Here is a 21,474-nt window from a genome sequence, read left to right as displayed (position 1 = left end):
TAGAGCCTTCAGAAGGAACTCAATCAAGTTAATACTGTGATTTTAGCCCACCTGAGACATATATTGGCCTTCTGACTGCTATTGTAAGAGAATAAATTTATGTTGTTTTAAGGTACTACATTTGCAGCAATTTGTTACAGCAGCAATAGGAAACTAATATGCCCACTTTCAGGACTTAGTTCAGATATCACATCTTTCCGAAAGGCTTTGATATCCCCTGAAGCAGACCCAAGTGTCGGTGGTCTCACTGCTTGGTGTATGTCTCTGTATTACAGAATTTATTGCCAAGAAGCTGAATTCCACTCCATTTTGATCCATCTTCTTCTCTCTTTTGGTTGTCTATTGGTGTGTGAAGTGAATAGGAAGAAAAATTCAGGTCACTTCCACACTTTTGCTACAAATGACATCCTGGGAAGTAAACTTAAATCTATGGGAGGCAAAAACTGACCTTTCAGCAGCTGTATATTTTTCTCTCTCTTTTTGGAGGTTCTTATGGTGTGGCAAGCTTGCCTGCCTAGGCAAGAAACAGAGTTACTCACCAATCTGGTGTTAACCATCTTTCCAGGCTTGTCTTTTCCACTTCCTGCTACAGAATGCATCAGACAGGATCCAGCCAGGAAAACAAACCCACACCAGCCATCTCAATAGAGGGAATACAGGAAACAAATTAGTGTTAGAAGAATAGAAAGAGCAAATGGGGGAAAGATGAGGCAACCTAGAGCTTAGTAACTGCAAGAAGCTGCTATCAATCATAGGGCTGTAGGGCTGAGGGACAGAGACAGGAGATATGGCTACCAGAAAAGAGCTGGGACCTTTGAGGAAGAGCCCCTCAACAGAAGTTGGGATGCTGGAGCTTCCAAGTAAGAATTAGAGACACAGAGGAGACACTGCCAATTTCTGGAAATTCAAATGAAAGCAGGCTTGGGATACAGTGGCTAACCCCCTTCTCCGGCCCTCCAATTTCTGACTAGTGTCTGTTATTGGTCAAACCTAATGAGAAGCCAATTCTCGAGGAAGCCCAGGAAATAGAGTTTGCAAAACCCTTGCAGAACAAGGGACAGATAATGAATCTAAAAGTAAAACAAATCGTCTTGTAGTTTCCCAGATTCACCATACCTTTTTCTTATTACCTTCACTTGAATTGCATCCACTTTCTCCTCTTATCTTAAACATGACCTTTTCTGTGAAGCCTTGTCTGATTGTCCCAGGCTTTTGAACTCTAATATCTCTATAGACCACACTATTCATTTAGTAATTAATATACAGTAGTCTCCCCTTATCTGCTAGGATAAGCCTTAAGACCTCCAGTGGCTGCCTGAAATAGCAGATAGTACAGAATCCCGTGTATACTATGTTTTTTTTTTCTATACATACATACATACCTGTGATAAAATTTAATTTATAAATTAGTCACAGTAAGAGATCAACAGCAATAACTAATAGTACAACAGAACGATTAAAACAATATACTGTAATAAAAGGAATGTAAATGTGGTCTGTCTCTGTACTGTGCACACAGCATAGATATGCTGGATAAAGGCATGTTTCACACTCTTCGGGTTGGGGTCAGGTGGCTGAGATTTCATCAAATTACTCAGTGCACAATTTAAAACTTGTAAATTATTTATTTCTGAAAATTTTAATTTAATGTTTTCCGATCGGTTTGGCCATGGGTAACTGAAACCAAGGAAAGCAAAACTGCAGGTAAGAGGGGCCTATATGATCAATACTGAGTAGTAGCACTGTTAGTTATCTTTGCTTGCATGTATGGTGTGACCACCTAAATACCCTATAAGCTTATTGGAAAGGGAAAGGGAGATCTACATATCCACATATCCCATGGGCACCTAGCACATGGCAGGTTTTGCTTGGATCCCTGTAGCCCAATTCTAACTACTGTGTGATATTTTCTACCATATTAAGATTTCTTATGACATTCAGGTATAATATTGAAATACTTAACAATCAGATCAGACCCTGGCTATAAACAACTAGTACACTTATACTGGTTGGTGCATCTTTTGGCTGGGCTATATTCTTCTGAACAGAACCTGCAGCAGAGAGAAATGTCCTAAGTACATTATTTGGTTACAGGAAACTAATTATGAAAATAAAATAATATTATTAAGCAAATTAGATTATAAAATAGCATGTTCCCTTAAAAAAATTGTAAAACATTTTTAAACACACGCATTGCATGCATTGCATTATAATGTATATTTTGTTATATATTATATCTAATACATCATGTATGAATATATTATATATATCTTATGATAGTCTATATTTTTCATAAATACACAAAAAAACACATGCATTATAAATATAGAGCAATGTTTACCTTGGTACCTATTCAGGGGTATCATTATTTTCCTCTTGTATTTGCTTATTTACATTACCTTACTTTTCAACAACACAAAAGTGTCAGTTGTATGATAAAAAGTTTATAAACTAAGTGAACTTCTTTCAAATTTTTCATTAATCTCTAGGAAGTGGATGATGAATGAAAGAGAGAAGAGGGGATGAGGGGTATAATACATGCTCTAACAATACATTTTTTAAAGACCCAATAGCATGGAGAGGTTTTACACTCTATGCATGCTCTCTAGCTCTCAGAAAATCAACATGAAAAATTAAAGTTCACCCAAAATCACTATTCTTAAGAAGTGTTCTGAAGAAGAATAAAAAAGGTAAAAAGCTTATAATAAGGCATGGCTTAACTTTTTTTAATGGAGATCAGTATTTCACAAAATGGGGAGATTAGTTTAGAAAATTGTCACTCTTCCTTTTCACTAAACCTACCTGCCACGTCAAATGATACCTCACCAGTCTTTGCATTTCACTCATTTCCAAAACTGTATACATTCTGTGGTTTGACCTCTGAGGTTAACCATAATTTTCATTTTCTCCATGATCAGTCCAGGCTGGGAGTTCATGGCCAGCATTTGAATTCTCAGCATGTAAACACAGAGTCCAGGCAGACAGGCCAATCAAAGATATGATAACACGACCTATTTCTGTTCTGACCCCTCAGATGAGGGGAGCTGCCAGCTGTGGGTACCCAACAATGACAACCCAGCTGCCTAGAACAAAAGCACAATGTTTCCAATGTGACATATTTGGTGATCTCCATGTAACTATAATTGATTTTCTTTACTGAGACTCTTTACTGCTATTTTAGTTTTATAATTACTTTCCAAAAATCTTTTGTCTTGGTGACGCCTCCATTCTCTCATTCTTATCTTAGGCTATTACCAAGGCAGTGACAAACCCTGTTATTCCAATTCTGGTTGCTTTCCATTAATTTTTTCTTTGACTTGGACCTCTACACTAGGTCAGCTCAAAGTTTGAGCATTTAATTTCTTCTTTTCCAATAATTAACATAACATTAATAAGTCTTGTGTTTTCAAAAAGATTTAGCAAAATGTCACCCACATCCCTAGTCCATAAAGATAAAGAGCTATATTTAGCTTGTTCTAATTAAAAATAGCTAAAATGCTGCCTGGTATGGGAGGAGAGAGTAATCTGTTCAATTCACATCTCATTTCAAAAACTTTGACATTTGAGTTTCTTTAGTGCTATTTATCGTTTGAATATTGTTCCACTAAGTTTAAAATACAGCAAGCATCTAAATTGTATTATTGATCCTTATAAAACATGTCAAGTTCACTAGTCTCACATGCTGTAAATCCTGGACATGTGAAAGGTGTTTTGTGACTCTCATTGTTAGTTAAAGGCATCCTAACCAGAGAATTGGATTCTAGATGAATTGTCTCCTAATAGTCCTACAGAATGCTGCCTATCAGTCTGTCAGTTTGATATGCAATCATTGCCACTTGGCAGAAGCTATAAAGCAAAAACTCAAAATCTGAATCAATCCAAGACCTGAGGCTCAGTTCCCTATATAGCATAAGAAAAACAAAGATCTGCATGTTCACAAATCAGTGTCAGTGCATCTACTTTGTCCTTGTGTTCCTTTAAAACATTTCCCCATGCTTAAACACATAAAGAAACAAAACAAAAACTCTCCATGAAATAACTCACTCAGTATTAAAGAGGTAAAAGAAATAGATTGTGTCTGTCTATCCTTGAGATGAATGTTCAGACCCAGGAAAGAGATTTCTATGGAGAACTGACACTTCCAAATCTAGAAGCAAGGTGCTAATGGGGAGGGGGCTGGGAGGCGGGAGGTAAGCCACTGAACTGAACCTCATACAATAATCTTATCCAAACTCCATGGGGGACAGAAAACAGCAGGAACCAATGATGGGGGTTCAAGGCTTTTGCAATGTGCAAATATGCATTTGTGTGTATATGCACATATGTTTTTGTCAGTGTGCATATATATATGTGAATGTGGGTTGTGTATGTGTGTATGCATGTGAAGCTCTGTGGACTAGGGTGTGTGCATCTGTATGTCCAGGAAAGCTTTCAAAGCCAAGAATAGAAATAGGCTTCTGATATCATCCTCTTTGGTCTTTCTATGTCATGAGAATGTCCTTTCTATCCTTTGAAAGTATTAACCATATTCTTATTCTCACACCTGGTTGGAGGGAGAGGTACCAAGGCACAGCAGGTGAAAAAACATGTGACTTCCCTGTCAAGAAGGCCAATCTGTGGATCACCTTATGATAGCTGGTTGACATTTCCTGCTCTTCGAGAGTGTGCCTTTGAAATTACCAAAAGCAGCCAAGAACATGAAACAGGAAATTAGGAAACCGAGCCTTCAAGAATCTGCCCTCATTTTAGCTGTCTCCAATGTCTAACTGATATTAGTAATGTAGAATGGCTTTCTTTTGTTTCTTATTTGACACGTCTCACCTTCCTTAATTCCACATTAATTGACTGTGAGCATCTTAAAGACAGGAATTCTGTCTTCATCTCTCTGTTCCCAATACTAACACAATGCCTGGCATGAAAATTAGACTCAATGTTTACTGAATTGTAAAAATTTTTCTACCCCAGAGTCAGGTTTCCCTTGCACTCCAAAGCAAGATTGACCCTTCAATTCAGCTATATTTCCTTAGACCCATTCATGGTAGGACTCAATACAGAAGCCCTGAGCTGAGTAATTAAATTGTCTTTCCAAGAGCTACCTTTGCCTAACACCCTGAAGATGTCAATTCCCTTCTTGAAAGCCTATAATACATATCATACATGAATCGATTCAATTAATATTTTCTCTGGGCCTGCTATGTAGGTTCTATGGGAGAATATATAGGTTCTATGGGAGAATATAAAGATATATGAGACATAGTGTCTGTTCTTTAAGAATGTATCCTGTAAGATAGATAAAATATAACCAAATTACTCTAGTACAAGACTATGTGTGCTAAGTGCCATGAGTGTTTGTCAACAGGGTGCCAGTTCAGAGGAAGATGAGATGTCCTCCTTTTGGTATAGTCATTAAAAGCTTCCCAGTGAAGGGCATTCAAGCTGGACCTCATATGATGGATGGGATTTAAATATGCAAAAGGGAAGAGCTTGGAACTTTAGGTAGAAGGGACAGTGATAACAGTCACAGAACTAGGAACTTCTAAGGACTTCTTTACTGTCTACTTTTTTTAAGAGGTAAAAACTTCTTGGGAATATAATGTAACCAGTCTGTCAATCTCTGGAGTACAGCTCCAAATGCTGTGCTTTACAGTCATACAGGGAAAGGGTAGGGTGTTTCCTGGAATGGTATACATCTCCTAGTGAGCTGACCACAAAATGGGCTGTTCTTCGGTATGCATGTGCCTTTCCCTTTGAATAATATATCATTGCCTGTTTAATAGCTGCATTTTAAAGAGAACAATATAAAATGAGAGGGAGAAAAAGTGAATTTTCAGTAGTTTTTTAATAATGGTTTATTCTAATATATAAAGTTCACACACACAAAAATATCCACAGGAAACTTAAGTATTCTCATTATGAATAGAATTTTGTCTACATGATGCCAAGCATCTAACTGAAATAAACAGATACGTTTAGCAAAAATAATACCTACCTGGTATTAAACTTTTGGAAATATCCAGAAATACCTAGATGGTGGGCCAAAGTTGTTTTCTTCAGCATAAAACAGAGAAATCAGCATTGAGTAGACATAGCCTTACTCTACTTATTGGCACATCAAATCATTGAGTAGGCTCCCATTCACACCACCAGCCATAGTTTCTACCACCTCACTGATTTTGAAGAAGAAATGTGTGCTACAGCATTTTAATTCCTCATTTTAATTCTCACTCTTTTCAACTTCTACACATTCCTCAAGTCTAAGCACACATTTTTCTTCTACAAAGCTTCAATCAGCCACCCCAAACCTCAGTGATCTTTCCTTCTCCAAATTACACCAGTCTTATAACATTTAGTCTTATTTAGGTAATATGTATATCTCCAACTATAAACTCCTGAAGGTCAGGGAAAACATTGTGTTTATTTTGCAGCCTCTTACAGCTCTTAACCATATAGCACAGCTGGACTAAATAAATCATTTATAATGTAAGTTAATAAATGGGTATAGATAATAATATGAAAATGCATAGATGTAACTCCATCACCCCTGCTTTGTTTTCTTTCTGTTAAATATCCCATATTTTTGTCCTCTAAAATGTAAATATTCTTTGTTAAAAAAAATGTATGAACACATAGACTTGCAGCGAAACAAACCATTCCAGATGCCTAACACTCTATACTGTGATTCCTACAGAGTAACTCCAATTTCGAAGGATATCGTGTTGATCAATGCTTGAAGAACTTGAGAAACAGCCTTTCTTTTAATAATAATAAAGTTTTCAGTCTAGAAATTGTTCAGTCATATGTCTCTGTAGTATTTCAAGAGCTAAAGAAAAATAAAACAAGGAAGCGAAGGTACTTGTTTCAATAAATGTTCAATAAAGTATATAAACTCACCAAGAACTATAAACTCTCAGTGGATATACCTCCAAAGTGTACACTAACACACATTGTACATGCAGCATATTATCTATAACCCAGTTTTGCATCAAAAAAAATAGAAATTTCATTGAGGTTTTAAATGCCATAAAGCAAATATTTAAAGTGTTTATATTTATAATAAAGAACCTTCTCTCTTCTGTAAAAGTAATCTTAGAATTCACCTTCTCCATCTGACCAGTTTCATTCCTGTTTTAATCCTTATCTTTTACCCTCCCAGCTCAGAGGAAGAAATGTATGCCTCCCCATACTCAAGTATTCATGTCTACGTGTGTTCTCCAATCCTTTTTCTTTGCCCAACTCTGTTTCAGATTAAGTAGTTATTGCCTTCGCTATTTACCCCTCAGCTGTACTCAGCTTCAAATACATCACTCATATTTGTATATAATATTTTCATATATTATGACATTTCAAACATGACTAAATGGTCTAACTAAATTATAAGTTCTTTAATGGCAGGAACCCCTCACACAACCAAGAGAGTATTAAGTACACAGCAATCAGTGCTTAACTCCTACATAAATGTACAGCGCTCAAGTACTGTGACTATCTGACATCTTTTACTTTTAAAATAGGTGACATAACCATGCAGCCCTAAAACTTCATCTCTGTCCCTGAGGCAGTTCATTATGTAGCAATTACAAGTCATTTTCTGCTATCCTCCTTCATACTTCACTCTGACCAAGCCAAGCAGGACTATGTCCCACAAAACCATAACCTGCTCCCGCTGCCTTTTGTTTCATTCTACATGTGTTTTTCTTCTTTCTATATGTCAGTCCCTTCTCCTGGAATATTTTCTTTCTTACTCTTCTCTCCCATGAAAAGCCTATCTAGACCTATTTGAAGTTCTACTTCCTCTGTGAAGCCCTCCCTAGAAAGTCAAGCCAACAATTCTCTTTTCTCCAACTACTCATTGAATTCATCATCTTCCACTGACTGGGAGACTTAAACAATGCATATTTGTTCCCTCACTGTTCTAGAAGATAGAAGTCCAAGATCAAGGTACGGGCATAGTCAGTTTCTGGTGAGAGTTCTCTTTCTGGCTTGTAGATAGGTGCCTTCTTGCTGTGTCCTCATATTGGAAGGAGAGGAAGAGGGAGAGATAGGTGAAGGAAAATAGAGAGAAGGAAGAGAGAACACACTCTCTGGTCTCTCTTATTATAAGAGCACTAATGTCATCATGAAGGCTCTAGCCTTATGACCTCGTCTAAAGCTAATTATCTCTCAAAGGCCTCACTCAAGTCCAAATATCATCACATTGGGGGTTGGTACCTCAATATATGAATTTAGAAGGGACACAATTCAGTATATAGCAAAGTCCTCCTCTACCCCATACCCAAGTGAATAAATAAGTCTGTAGACTAAGTTTGTAGGTTCTAGATTCTACCACTCATTAGCTGTATAGACTGGATAAATAGCCTATTTTGAATCTTAGTTTTTTTATCTATAAAATGAGGGTGATAATGATGCTTAATAGGATTACTCTGAGAAATAAATGAGATAATTTACATAAAACACATACCAGCGTCTAATACAAAGTTAAGTGCTCATTTAATAGGCACTATGCTTATGATGTGCTCATCTGGCTTCTTTTCCTAGAATATCTTCCCACCAGATCTGCATATCTATCACTTGCTATAAATCCTTCAAGTCTCAACTCCAGATACTACCACCATAATCTTCACAAGCCTCCTCAGATCCCTTGAGTCAGAATTATAGTCTCCATCTTCTTCTAATGTACTGTGTTTCTGTCTCTATTCTGGCATTACCATAGGCTGCCTTAGTCTAGTTAGATGAGGCATTTAAATATAAAAACCTTAAATAGTAAGCTCATGGCTTGGAGGTATATGTATTACCTTGACCACAGTAGGTAGTTCATGCAATGAACTTCACTGGGCTAAGAATAAGGTATGGTTTGACTCTGGTGCTGCTATCCTCATATAGTAGTAGTATTCTGAAATAATCACTCTTAAAGCTTTAGCCTCAATTTTCTCAGCAATAAAATGAGACAACATCCCCAGCTTACACATATTACTAAACATATTAATAAACATATGCATTGCAGCAATTTCATGGAATCTGATTATGAATGTCAGCTCTGCCACTTACTAGTTCTGTGACACTGGGTAAGACTTTTATTCTGTATCAGTTTCTTCCTCTGAAAACAGGAAAAATAAGACATTCCTTTTAAGTATTAAAAAAGACTTGTGTCAAATACCTGAGGCCTGCTAGAACTCAGTTTTAACTCAGTAAGTGCTAAATCCTTCCCCCATTCCACAGTCTTACCCAGGGCAAGGACACATTTTCCCAGCTATGCTTTCATTCCTGCCTCCATTGACCCTGGGGTAACCATTCCTCTCTAACATTTTTGTCACATCCTTGCCTGTCTTTTCTTCCGCATATCCTTTTCCTTTCTCCTGAATCGCTACTCTATCCCTCTTCCAGCTATATCCTCTCTGCATCTCCATGAGATACTGGTAATAATCTGGAGCTGAGAAAATTCCTAGGCCCACTGGTTTACCACCTGGAGGGATGGCAAAGCAAGGGTTTCTCCATACTATTGAAGCTTCAGTGGGAAAGAGGGTGTTTTTGGAACACATGGTTCAATTATAACATGGAATTTCCCATAGAAACACAGCGATCATTAGTATCTATGGTATTAATACAGCATGATCCTTCAGATTATGGATTACATAGGCTTTTATGGGCTGGAAACCAAATTACCATGGAGACCATTGTTTTCTGTGGGGAAAAAAATGCATTCTGCATTCCAAGCAACTGACTCACAAACATAATTTTGGAGCACAAGCCAGGCATGAGTTACCAACTTTCTATACTTTTCTATTCTACCCAAGATCAAGCATAGAGATAGGTACTCCAAAGTACTGACTACTTACAGAAACTGAATAACTAAAAAAATCACTTATAGATCCTTGTACACAAAATATCCTCTCTCGTGGAAAGTCCTTACCTACACTATCTACCTAGAATATTTTGCCTCCTCCACTTCACCTAGCTTTTACCTTCTATTACTTCCAAATTTACCTCAGGCTTCACCTCCTTCTCTAATTCTGATCAATCCCCTCATCCCTCAAGTGGCTAGATACTCTTCTCTGTCCCCAGAAAACCCACATTCACACCATTCCCAGAACACTTATCACAATGCATTGTGACTGCCTAGTTACCTGTTTGCTTCCACATGAGAATAAGGACTTTTATCTTTATGTCTCCAGTGTGTAGGATAGTACCTACTCTTCAGTAGGTAGTCAAAGATAATATCCTAAGTGATTAAATAGCCAGGACCTAAGAATGCAGTGGAAAACACACAGGTAGTCATCCTCATAGACCAGAGGGGTAGGGACCAGGAGAAGGGTACACGCCTGGGATGAAGAGTAAGAGCTAGAAATACTAGCAGAGTTGGCACATGGTGCACCATGGCTTAGTTGCTAGATCTTTCACAGATTCTGAATAAATTCAAATGCTCAATATTAGCCAACTGAATTAAAGAATCAGATAAGTAGAAAACATCAGAACTCGTAGGGCCCTAAGAGATAATCTTATCCTCCTCTTACTTTCTAGAGATAGACATTGAGATCCAAATAGGAGCTAGGACTTGCCATTCACCCAAATTAAACATCCAAGAGCTCTCTTTCATTTAACAGCTCCCTTTCTGACTTAACAATCTGACAGGGTAAGATAATCACTGTGCTAATGGGAACTCCAAACTGTTCCTCAGTACCTCTACATATCTTCTAGGGTCACACTACCTAGATATCAGGGCCAGCTCAAGTTACAGAACCTAAAGTAGAATAAAAATCTCTTAGATATGGAAAAAGCCCTCAAAACCAGCCAGCTCAAACTGTTTCCATGCAACAATAAAAATTACTTCTGTCAATACTCCCCACAATTTGTACTTCTTAATCCCTTCACTTTCACCTCCTTTCCAACCCCCTCCCATCTGGCAACCATCAATTTGTTCTCTGTATCTAAGAGTCTGTCAATTATATGTGGCATCTAAAGGAGCTTCTAGCTTCTAATCCTGAATCCACCACTGACCAGCTGAACTATCCTGGGAAAATCGTTCCCTTTCTATGAGCATTAGTTTCCCCATTTATAAAATAAACAGGTGAAAATAGATCAGTATTCTCTCAGAGCACTGCTTTAATATGTTTACATGTGTTCTGGATACAATTTCAATTGTAAATAAGAGTGCTAGTGGCTTTAAGATGTTCACTCATTATTAAACCAGAATTTCATGATTTTTTTTCCTGCTAAACAATCTTGATTCTTAATTGGCTAACTTAGCACAAGAATCTAGGGATGCATAGGAGGAAAAATGGCATAGATGATAGAGGTTTTGTTCATCCTTCTGGCAAAAAAATCAAAGTTGTGACAGAAACAAGGTACAAACAGCAAGGAAAATCACCTGGGATCTAGATGAACAAGCCATACTACTAGGGAGAGAACTAGGAAATAACCCTGCAATGGCAGAAGGTAGGACAGGGCAAGGAAACAAGGCTGTCCAGTCCCAAGCCAAGCGGCTGAGTGGAAAGGAGGCTGTGGAAGCGACAGATGCCTCTTAAAGGGGCTGTGTCCGTAAGCGGACTTTCGTGGTGACAGAGCTGCTTGCTCTGATCACCAGTGCTGGTCGGCTGTGCATGGGGCACCAGGGATTTACAGGGGAACATTGAGTTGTCAGAGGAAGAGCTGAGTCAAGACTCACTCTGTACAGAAGTGCTGGCAATATCCATTGTTCTTCTGATGAGTCCTCCCTCTTCCAGTGTGCAGACTCAGAGCTGCCATAGCTGACATCATCAAACTGAATAACAGAGGTTGCTTGGCCCAGAGAATTCCCTGAAACTTGTCTCCCCAAACTCGCTGCCCTACCCAAGCCACATTCAGGTGTGTTCTTGCATAGTCAGGTGCCCCTTCCTGAGCAGCGTCAAGACTCTCACTGGTGTCAGCTGGCCTCGGTTTCTGGCATGGCCTCTTGAGACAACTATAAGCACAGCACCCATGGATTGCTTGTCAAATCTTAACAAGTGGATCTGGAGGGGCACAGGCTGGGGCTAAAATTGGCCTGCAGCTGGACCTTTCTCAGGACTATGCTGCCGGATCCCACAAAGGCACACTAATAAGACTGGAGGACTTAGGAGATTTGATTAGTATGTAGAAACAAACCCAAAAAGGTAGCAAAAATGGGAAAACAAAGAAGCAGAAACCATATCAAAGAACAGGACAGAGATCCGGGGATAATGGAGTCAAGCAATCTACCAGATGCAGAGTTCAAAACATTGGTTGTAAAGATGCTCAATGAACTTATGACAAGTGTAGATGAATTCAGTGAGAACTTTAACAAAGAGATAAAAATCATAAAAATGGAAATGGAAATTATAAAAAGGAACAAGTCAGAAATGAAGAACACATTATCTGAGATGAGAAGTATATTAAATAAAATAAACAGAGTGAAGAAAGAAGAGGATCAAATGACCCATATAAAGGATAGGAAAGCCAAGGACACTCAATTAGAACGGCAAGAAAATAGAAGCCAAGACTATAATAATAATTTAAGGAGCATATAGGACACTATTAAATGTAAAAACATCCATGTCATAAGGGCACCAGAAAAAATAAAAACAAGATTTTGAAGAGCTATTTTGAAGAGCTATTTGAGAAAATAATGATTGAAAACTTTCCTTACCTGGAGAAGAAATAGACATGCAACCCCAGGAAGCTCAGAAAATCCCCCAAACCAGGAACCCGAAGAGGCCTACACCAAGACACATCATAAATAAAATGCCGAAGGTTAACTACAAAGAGATAATCTTAAAAGCAGCAAGAGAAAAACAATTAGTTACCTACAAGGGAGTACTCATAAGACTAGCAGCTGATTTCTCAAAAGAAACTTCGTAGTACAGAAGGATTTGGCACAAAATATTTGGTGTGATAAAACCCCAGGATCTACAACCAAGGATACTTTATCCAGCAAAGCTATCATTTAGAGTTGAAGGACAGATAAAGAACTTTCCAGACAAAAATAAGCTAAAGGAATTTATCAACACTAAGCCAGTATTATAGGAAGCATTGGAGGGATTTCTTTAAGAAGAAAAAACATGTATCAAAAACAGGAAAAAAAGAATAATAATAACTACATTCCTATCAATAAGTACCTAAAATGGAAAAGAAGCGCTCTAACCAAAAGATAGAGTGTCTGAATGGATATGAAAACACGACCTCTATATATGCTGCCTACAACAGACTCACTTCAGATTTAAAGACACACACAGACTAAAAGGAAGGGTATGGAAAAAGATCTTGCCTTGATGGACCTATAGGCTATGGATTGGATAAAGACAAATATTGCATGATTTCATATATATGTGAAATATAAAGAACAGAATCAACAAAAACAACAAAAGCAGAAATGAACTCATAGAGAATATTTAGAGATATACTAGATCGGAAGGGGTTGGGTGGGGCAAAAAAAGGCAAAGGAATTAAGCTGTACAAATGGATAGTTGCAGAATAGTCATGGAGGTGTAGAGTGTGGCAAGTGGAAGATGGTTAATAATGTTGTAATACATATGTAAGGGGGAAAAGGGGTACTAGATTTAGTAGGGTGATAGCTTTGCAAATTATGTGGATCTCATCACTATTCTATACAACTGAAACTAGTATATTGTTGTATGCCAACTATAATTGAAAAAGAAACCCATTGAATTGTATGATGTAAATACTAATTGTCTATTACATTTCAATAAAAAGGGGGAAAATTAAAAAAAAAAGAATCTAGAGATGCAACAGGTTCAAAATAGGAACTATTCTCAATAATTGTCTATCGAACTAAGAATTGTTACTTTCTAAAAGTGAAATAAGTCTACGGCCATGCTACCCAGAAGAAGCCCGATCCCATCTGATCTCTGAAGCTAAGCAGGGTCGGGCCTGGTAAGTACTTGGATGGGAGACCACCTAGGAAGACCAGGTGCTATAAATGTAAAATATAAAAAAATAAGGGATTGTAAGCTGACAAGGTCCTTGTAATCTGTGAGGTCAACCAAGGGTTGTCTCACCTAAAAAAAATAAAATAATAAAATAAAATAAATAAAAATGAAATAAAATAATTGATAAAGCAAGCTATCTAGAGAAATTCTTTCCACCCTAAGAGAGAGTTTGCAAATATGCTGCTGATGAGTTTCCAATGTTAGCTCAGTTTCCATCCAGACCAACTAAGATTAATGTAAGCTAGGCTGTGACAAGCAATATCATAACAAGTGGGGGTGGGAGAACATTTTCATGGATTCTAGGGAGAGCCAAAGTGTGAGAATATGTCAAGGTGCTCTGTGTAGGAGAATCAGTGCTCTGAATGTAAAAACGAATACCAGTTATCTAGAGAGGACTATTTCTGCAGTGAAGGACAACCTGTCAGGCCACCATAGCTGAATAGAAATATCACCAGAGAATATCAGATTCTCTTTTTCTGACTATGCTCACAAACTAATATCCTGATACATCTTTTCTTCTCCAGAGTGAATTTGCCAATTAGTGTGTGTGTGTGGGAGCGGGGTGGTGCTCTGTGCAAAAGACTGATACCAGCTATACTGCTGGATACAATTCTTATCATAAATTAAGAAAATAGACTTCTGGAAGATCAGAGTTGTCTGATTTTAACTAGCATGGGTAATCTGATCAAAATGAATTTCCATTCTGAAAAACTAAAACATGAACCTAAGCTCTGGAGTGATCTCGTTAAGAATGGCATTCACTCATGGTGCCTATTCTGAAATGGTCAGTACCTCAATAACATTATTTCACCCTTTAACAGAAACTTCAGTACAGTAGATTGTCTATTTCATGGGGCCAAGCACATTTTCCAATCCAGACTCATTAACTCCATTATCTTTGCTCTCCTTCAGGGCCATAGTTTCTGTCAACTGGCCTACCAATATGTTCAAAGTCAATGAAGCTTTAATAAGTAACTACTATGAAAAAGGTAAAAATTATAGGGAAAAGTAGGTGAAGAAAGGGTACCTAGATTACTGAAAACCACAGAAACACTGCTGGAAATAAAATCTGTGACATTACTTCAAATCCCTAAGAATAACACATAAGCCATTGAATAATGTAACTAATCCTTGTCTAACTCTCTGTCCTCATTGCCACAGATTGTTTCAAGACACTCCCTGCCCTCCAGTCATATAATATATTGGCGGTTCCTTGTTTACACCCATGCTTTTACATGTGTAGTTTCGTCTGCTTAGAGTATCCTCCTCACTCTGAATATTCTGATTCAACTTGAAGGGGAACAGAATATATCACCCCCAAATATGACTTTTTGGCATAAGGATTATTTTGAGCAGGATATTTTTAAGAAACAGAAAACAAATTAAAAACTCTGATAACCAAGTAGAAGTTATCCTTTTGTAAGGGACATTTAAATTTATAAGAGAATTTGTGAGGGTGTCTCCTTCAGTTTATGAGGAAGAGGACAATTAGTCTAAAAACTCTATTCATTGGAGAAAGCAGAAATTTAAATCTGCATAACAACCTTACCTTTGTTTACTGTGTTTTTCCTTGTATACTCTCATAATTGGACTCCCCCAACCCAAATTGTCTTTTATTTATAGCTGGAGATGATAATTAAGGTGGTGGCTTGAGCTATAGTGGGGAGTTACTCAGTTTTCCTGGGTATCTCTCATGTATAAAGGAGGTATACATGTTATTAAACTTCTGTCTGTTTTTCTCCTGTTAATCTGTCTTTTATTACAGAGGGGTGTCTCAGCCAAGAACCTAGGTAGAGGCAAAACTATTTTTCCAACCATCCAAATTAAACATCATCTTATTCATTAAGCCTCTAATGAAAATGAGTTAAATGTCCTCTTATATATCTCCACAGAACCCAGGATTTAAGCCTATCTAAGCTCTTATGATCCTGCATTGTAATCCTGGTTTTTCTCTCTATATTCTTTCTTATGACATCAGCTTCTTCAGGGAGATACCAAGATTTCTCCCATAAAAAAACAATAAGCTGAACATCAAAAACTCATCAAAAAACAGCAAATCTGCACACCAGCATGTCCTGAGCATGAGATGTGCACATAAAAGCTACCACAGGCCAGAACCCTGGGAGTCTGGCAGTAGACTGGAAGAAACAAAAAAGCTGCCTCACCCATCTGAGGATCCCTGCAAGAGGATGGGGAGGAGAGAATGTGTGGTGGGTTGCCTGAACAGCCCTGCCTGAGAGAACTGTGAGCTCCATACAGTTCCAAAAGTTCCTAGGGATCAGGGCAGAGAATTGGGGCTGGCAGAGAAATAACACTTGATTATTACCAATCGTGGCTGCAAAACATGAGACTGAACCACAGCCTCCATCCCACAACACAGAGGGTCCCTCCCCCCATATCCTCCAAGATTCAACACAGCAAAGTTCCAGGGGAATCTGAGCAAACGTTACCAAAATTGTCGCTAACACTGACAAGGACTGAGACTGAGGGTAGTGAGTGTGATTGAATATCTATAAGAAAAGAAAGGCATTATTAAGACATTACATAAAGCAGGGATCCAAGATGCTTAGATTTCACCTATTGGAAACTAAAAGAAAAACACTTTCTTTACAGCAGACTAAAGAGGATTTTTATATAATAAATCTTTCTGGGAAAAAAGAAGAATACACTTCCATTAATGCCCAGGCATAAAATACTCCATTAAACAACATGAACAACCAAGGTCATGAGACATCTCAGAAAGAAAGAGAAAAATCTCCAGAAAATAAGCTTACAGACAGAAATATGCTACTTAAATGACAGATAATTTAGGATGGCATTTCTGAAAAAAACTCACTGAGATCTGAAACAATTCATATCAACAATTTCGGGAATTGAAAAAAACAACTAGATGAGCAGAATGAGTTATTTAGCAAGGAGATTAAAACCCTCAAAAAGCAGAATAGAACTTCTGGAGATAAAAATACACACTGCAAGAGTTGAAAAATGAAATAGCAAGCTTGGGAAATAGAGTTATCCAAATGGAGGAAAGGATCAGTGATATTGAAGACAGAAATCTAGAAATAAATCAGAAGGAAGAAGAGAGATACCAAAGAATGAAAAATAATGATAGAGAAATACAAGAACTAGCTAATACCATCAGGAGAGGAAACATAAAAATAATGAGCATTTTTAAAGGGAAAGAAAACGTGCAGGGATTAGAAAGCATTTTCAGAAAAAAAAAATAGTTGATGAGAATTTCCCAAATCTAAGGAATGAGCTGGAGCTTGGAATTCAAGAAGTCAACAGAACACCCAATTATCTCAACCCCAAAAGGGCTTCTCCAAGATACATTTTATTAAAATCACCAAAATCAATGATGAAGAAAGAATTCTTACGACAGCCAGGGAAAAGAAGACAGTAACTTACGAAGGTAAATGCATTAGATTATCGTTGAACTTGTCAGTACAAACCTTACAAACCAGCAAGGAGTGGAATCAAATACTCAAACTATTAAATGAAAGGAACTACCTGCCAAGAGTAATGTATCCAGAAAAGATCTCCTTTAGATATGAAGGAAAAATAAAAGGCCTTTCTGGGCATACAAAAATTGAGGGAATTCTCCACTACGAGGCCTGCACTATAGGAAATACTAAAAGGGGTCAGCTCACCTGGAATAAAATGACAAAAATATATATGTATAACTAAGAGAAAAGTGAGTAGCAGGCAGAGAGAAGCAGAGTAGTGTAACCTTTACTATGAACAGGGTATTATAAGCTTAAACAATAAGAGATTTGCTATAGCAACATAGTAATGAACATTCGGCATACATAGGGAAAAATTAAGACAACAATGACTTAAAAGGTGAGGATGCAGAGATCCAAATTCAAAAAGGGTAATGGAGATAAGGCACACACAGAAGTAAATGTACTACTATATATAATTATCTTTTACATACTTGTAATGGTAACCACATGCCAAAGATTCAGAACTGAAGTTTATAATGTAAAACAAAAAGAACTAGAGGGACAACCCACAAAAGCCAACCAAAAAACAAAACAAAACAAAACATAAAAAACCACAAACAAACAAGGAAAAGGAAGCAATGAGAACAGATCTACAAGAAAGCAAAACATAAAATAGGAATAGGAAAATCTCATATTTCAATAAATACCATAAATATAAATGGAATGAACTCACCAATAAAAAGGCAAAGAGTTGAAGATTGGATCAAAGAACAAAACTCAACCATATGCAGCCTCCAGGAGACACATCTCAACTCCAAAGTCAAATATAGACTCAGAGTGAAAAGTGAAAAATGATATTTTAAATAAATGGCATTCAGAGAAAAGCAGGACTAGTGGTACTAATATCGGTTGAAATAGACTTCAAAATTAAAAAAGATAAAGAAAAATACTGAGGGGACAGTTCATAATGATAAAGGGAATCATACACCAAGAAGACATAACACTCGTTAATATGTATGCTCCCAATCAGGGAGCCCCAAAATATATAAAGCAATTACTAACAAAGCCAAAGGGAGAAACAGATGAAAACACAGTTGTAGTAGGGGGCCTAAATACTGCACTGTCAGATATGGACAGATCATCCAAACAGAAAATCAATAAAGAAATAACATCCTTAAATGACACATTAGACCAAATGACACATTAGACATAATTGACATTTACACAGCCTTTCATCCCAAAACAGCTGCTTATACATTCTTTAGTGCACATAGAACATTTTCAAGGACTGACCACATACTGAGACACAGAGATAGCCACAACAAGTATAAGATGGTTGAAATCATACCAACCATATTCTCTGATAATAATGTTTTGAAACTAGAGATCAACTGCCAAAAGAAATCAGAAAGAACCACAGATATTTGGAGATTTAACAACGTGCTACTGAAGAATTACTGGGTCAGGGAAGAAATAAAAAAAAGAGATCAAGAGATACATAGAAATGAATAATAATGATAATACAACATATCAAAACTTTTGGGACACAGCAAAAACAATTATAAAAAGAAAGTTCATATCATTACAGGCCTACATCCAAAAACAATAACAAACCCAGATAAATAACCTAATATTTCATCTTAAAAAAACTAAAAAGGAAAGACAAATTAGCCCTAATATCAGCAGAAAGAAAGAAAGAATCAAAATTAGGCAGGATTTAATGAAATTGAAAACAAAAACCAATAGAAAAAATAAATGCAACAAACAGCTGGTTCTTTGGGAAAGTTAATAACATTGACAAACTCTTGGCTAGACTCAGTAAAAAAAAAAAGAAAGAAAGGACACAAATAAACAAAATCAGGAATAAAAGAGGGGAAATGATGACAGACATTGCAGAAATACAAAGTATCATACCAGAATACTATGAAAATATATATAACATGAAATTTAATAACCTAGAAGAAATGGACAAGTAGTTAGAAAGATGAAACCTTCTCAGACTCAAGAAAAATTGGAAAATCTAAATGGACCGATCACCAGTATGGAAATTGAAACAATCATAAAAAATCTACCGAAAAGTAAAAGTCCAGGACCAGATGGCTTCACCAGTGAATTATACCAAACATTTAAAGATTTAATACATAATATCTTCAAACCCTTTCAAAAACATCGAAGAGGAGACAATATGTCCTAACTTATTTTAATAGGCCAATATTACTCAGATACCAAAACCTGGTAAAGATAACACAAAAAGAGAAAACTACAGACCAATATCTCTCATGAACACAGATGCAAAAATCCTAAATAAGATACTAGCAAGCTGAATACAGCAACATATTCAAAAGTTTATACACCACCATCAAGTGGGCTTATTCCCAGGGGCATAGGGATGGGTCAACATCTGCCATTCGATTAATGTTATACATCACATAAACAAATTAAAAATAAGTATCATATGATCATATCAATATACGCAGAAAAAATCTTTAACAAGATACTGCATCCATTTATAATGTAAACACTTAACAAAATCAGTATAGAAGGAGAGTACCTTAATACAATAAAGGCCATGTATGACAAACCCTCAGGCAACATTATACTTATTGGTGAAAAAGTAAAAACCTTCCTGTTAAGATCAGGAATAAGACAAAGCTGTCCACTATTGCCACTGTTATTCACTGTAACATTGGAGGTCCTAGAAAGTGCAATCGGACAAGAGAAAGATATAAAAGGCATCCAATTAGGAAATGAAAAATTCAAACCATCACTATTTGTGGATGACGTGATTCTCTATATAGAAAACCCTAAAGACTCCACAAGAATACTGCTAGAAATAATAAGCAAATACAGTAAAGAGTCTGGATACAAAATCAATGTTCAAAAATCCACAGAGTTCCTACATACTAATAATGAAGTGTCAGAAAAAGAAGTGCAACTGCAACTAAAAGAATACAATACGTAGGAATAAATCTAACGATACATGTGATGGAGCTACATAATGAAAACTTTAAGACCCTATTATAAGAATCCTTAAAAGACACAAAGAAATGGAATGATATTCTATGTTCTTAGATTGGAAGAATCAATGTAGTTAAAATGACCATATTACCTAAAGCATTATATAGATTTAATGCAATCCCCATGAAAATCCCATCGACAATTTTTAAACAAATAGAATAAAAAATCATCAGATTCATATGGAAGCAGAAAAGATCCCAAATTGCCAAATCATCCTGAGAAAAAAGAATGAAGCTGGAGGCATCACTCTGCCTGACTTAAAATTATACTACAAAGTGGCAGGAATCAAAACGACATGGTATTGGCAGGAAATCAGACACATGGACCAGTGAAACAGAATCAAGAATCTAGTAGTAAACTCATATTTATATGAGCGAATAATTTTTTACAAAAAAGCCAAAAACATACAGTGGAGAAAGGAAAGCCTCTTCAATACATCGTGCTGGGAATACTGGAAAGCCACCTGCAAAAGAATGAAAATAGACTGTTTTCTATCACCACACACCAAAATTAACTCAAAATGCATTAAAGACCTGAATATAAGACCTGAAACAGTAAAATGCGTAGAAGAAAACATAGGCACAAAATTCAAGGACCTTGGACTTAAGGATGATTTGATGAATTGACCTTAGAGGCAAGGGAAGTAAAAGCAAGAATAAATGAATGGGACTACATCAAACTAAAAAGTTTCTGCACAACAAAAGAAACTATCAACAAAGAGATAACCATCTGAATGGGAAAATATATTTGAAAGCAGCACCTCTGATAAGGCCTAATATCCAAAATATACAAAGAGCTTATACAACTCAATAACAACAACAACAACAACAACAACAACAAAACAAAACAAATGATGCAATCAAAAATTGGGCAGAGGACCTTAACAGACGCTTCTCCCTAGAGGAAATACAAATGGCCAACAAACATATGAAAAGATGCTCATTGTCACTAGCTATTAGGGAAATGCAAATCAAAACCACAATGAGATACCACCTCACACCTGTTAGAATAGCTATAATCTACAGGACAACTAATAACAAATGTTGGAGAGGATTTGAAGAATAAGCCCCTGCCCC

The 21,474-nt window shown here is 36.8% G+C and overlaps 2 pseudogenes; both read left to right on the top strand.

Annotated features, from left to right (window-relative positions):
* Positions 1 to 787: 787 nt before the first annotated feature.
* LOC102893682 overlaps positions 788 to 21,474 on the top strand; it is a 48,290-nt pseudogene continuing 27,603 nt past the window's right edge.
* LOC112485453 lies at positions 13,809 to 13,927 on the top strand (annotated as a pseudogene).

This window comes from Pteropus alecto, unplaced genomic scaffold (assembly GCF_000325575.1).
Source record: "Pteropus alecto unplaced genomic scaffold, ASM32557v1 scaffold168, whole genome shotgun sequence".
Taxonomy (NCBI): Eukaryota; Metazoa; Chordata; class Mammalia; order Chiroptera; family Pteropodidae; genus Pteropus; species Pteropus alecto.
Note: the sequence above shows the minus strand (reverse complement) of the source record. Positions and strands in the feature narration are given on the sequence as shown.